We start from the raw sequence: 2863 nt of genomic DNA, 5'->3' as shown, positions 1-2863 counted from the left end.
CCCTACCCACAGGTATCCTTACAGATGTTCTTTTAAAAAATACACAGCGTTTCTAGTTTTCTGCAAAATTTTAGTAGGCAACTTCATGCGTTTTTACTCTCTCTGAAAGAAAACGTTCTCTTTATTCTGTCTTACTTTGTACATGGTAAATGCAGTGATTCAAGTAAGTGTTGATTCTCTTGGCAATGTTAGTAAGACTAGGAACCTGTGGTCATACCAGATACGTCGTCGTAAAAAGCATCCTTTCTAGTTTGCGTTACGTGGTTAATCTCTTTTATGTGCATCTCCTTCAAGAAAAAACAGCTTGCCAAACTCCTAGAGAAAGAATGTAGAATTCTTTTATGACTGTGACAGTTGCATCTATTTGGTCATGCATCAATACGTCAAGTTGTATAGAAATTTGTGGGCAGAGGACTAGTCTTGACTCCAAACCTAAACATGCGGCCTTGAGCATGTGCGAGATGATGCATAATTTACAGTGAGCCACTGATTCCAGTGGCAGCCACTTGAAAGACAGTCTGCGTATTTGCGTGGGTGCACATTTTTATGACTGGAATCTTAATGAATCAAATTTTCAAAGGATAAGGTAAATTTATTGGAAATATTAGGCCTTAATAAAAAAATTTTAAAGAACGGAGTTTTCTTTGCTGGCCTTCAGTTTGCACCATGGCCTCTCTTCTAAAATAGCGACCATCACACTTGTTTGAACATATTATGGAAAAAAACCCCAAAAGCTAAGTAATTATTTTTGTTTTCCAATGTTTTGCCAATTTTGTGGTAACTACAGAAAGTTTTAGCTATTTTTCTAACATTCTGTTGCCTCCAGTTTCTGAAGACTGTGACCCCATAAACCTCTTGTCTGTAGAGATAGCTAATGCTTTAACTGATCATTAGTAGACTTTAAAAATGAGTTTCCATCTGCCAAAAGGTTAAGTGTCTTAGGGAATTGACTTAGAGCAGTTTGATGCATGGAGGATAAATGCTAGTGCCTTTAAAAAGCACTGCTAGACCGCAAATCCTTGAAAAACTTGCTTCTAAAATACTTAAAAGGAAAAGTATTGGAAAAGGTTTTTTTCCCCTGATTTTCTTTTCTCAAATTAGAGAAGGCTTTTAAAAGATATTAATGAGAATTAATAATTTTCAAAACCCAGATTGCAAAACCTCCTGAAAATGTTGAATTTAACCTTAGAACAAACCGTGCAAATTTTGGCAGCTTTAATTTGCAACAGAAATTTTTTGTTAAATTAATTTATTCTGATTTTAAAACCCACATGCTTTGGGCCAAAAAAGTGATGAAAACTTTTCTACTAGCTGTACTTGAGAATACTGAGGAAAACTATCTCCATGTCTTATCCCAGTTTTCCACAACTAACAGGGTTTGCTTCTCCCCTTTTCTTTAAAATTATGCCTTTTAGCTTATTTGGAGTGATTTTTACGGGTTTTCAGGTTGCTTGCTCTTTGCCGTTTTTGTACAAAGCACTTTTGGGAAAACTTCTACCACTGCGGTAACACTTAAGGTTGTTACTTTAGGAATAGTGGCTTCTTTGTTAGGTAGCTGAAAAATTAGCGCTGCTTAACTCGGTTAAGAACAGTTCTGGCCGGTAAGAATACCCTTCCGGCTGCCTTAGAGCCGCTGCCGTTGTTGTAGCAGAAAACACGGGAACTGCAGCTGTCCTGGAGCAGCGCCGGACGATGGATGTGTTTTTTTTCGGAAAAAACACCCTCCGGGCTGCTTTGGCGCCGCTGCCGTTGTTGTAGCAGAAAACACGGGAACTGCAGCTGTCCTGGAGCAGCGCTGGACGATGGATGTGGTTTGTGCAGCACAGGTCAGCCGTCACGCTGAGCTGTGGATATAGGTTCCTCGGTGGTGTTTGTCTTGTGGTCCCCAAATGGGCAACTGCGGTGAATTTTAGACTCTTCCTAGTGGTCCTTTAGCGTTTTCCGGGGTACCTGCTTGCAGACTGTTTACAGTCGCGGTAGCTGGGACGGCAGGATGGCTGGCATGGAGGGGGCAGTAAAAAGATGTAGGTGGATGTTCCAAATTGCCTTTTTTTTTCCCGAATGTCTGTCTACTCCGCCTCTCTTATTCACCCCTCAAGTTAGGGGAAGACCGGTCTAAATGCACAGTTTTATAAATAATCGCTAGCGGTCGTGAACACAACACCTCATTGATTTGGGCTATAATTATAGAGTGGAAAGCAAAAGATACTACTTTTGCAGACACCACTGGGAAGATTAGTCTTACCAACGTGTGAAAGGTTGCATTGTGCTTGCCTTGTCAGGCAAAGTGGATAATACTGGTATTGTCAGTGGTGTATGGTTTAGAGCTGGTTTAATATAGGCTCTAAAAAGCAAGATTTTTTTTTTTTAACTTTATTTGCCATATGTTGATGGGAAAGCATCCATTTTGAGAAGGGAATATGGCTGATGTTATTCCATCCAGCACTGCCATGTTTGAAGGCACCATAAAAAAAAAAAAAAGAGGGAAAATAAGGTCTTGATGGCCAGGTTGTAACTGTAGAAGTTAATTTCAACTTTAAATATTTAGCATTTTCAGTAGTCTGTGAATACAAGAAAATTTATTACTTTAAGATGGAATTTAGATCTTTGACATGAGGCTGATATTTTCATAGTGTGAAAAATATCAAGCTGACATTATACTGTCTCATTTGATGACTTCCAAATGTCAGAGTGCAGTAACTTATTCATAGGGACCTCAATGTCTTGTGACAGTGTCAATTTAAAAGACATTTACATTGACTTTTTTATTTAAACACGTAAAATGGAATATGCAAAGCGGATGAGGAGAAGGGGGGAAGACTAGGGGCAAGAAAGTTCTTACTAATAGAAGGAGGCACTTCGG

This window comes from Buceros rhinoceros, unplaced genomic scaffold (genome assembly GCF_000710305.1).
Source record: "Buceros rhinoceros silvestris isolate BGI_N320 unplaced genomic scaffold, ASM71030v1 scaffold17830, whole genome shotgun sequence".
Taxonomy (NCBI): domain Eukaryota; kingdom Metazoa; phylum Chordata; class Aves; order Bucerotiformes; family Bucerotidae; genus Buceros; species Buceros rhinoceros.
This window is presented reverse-complemented; position numbering follows the sequence as displayed.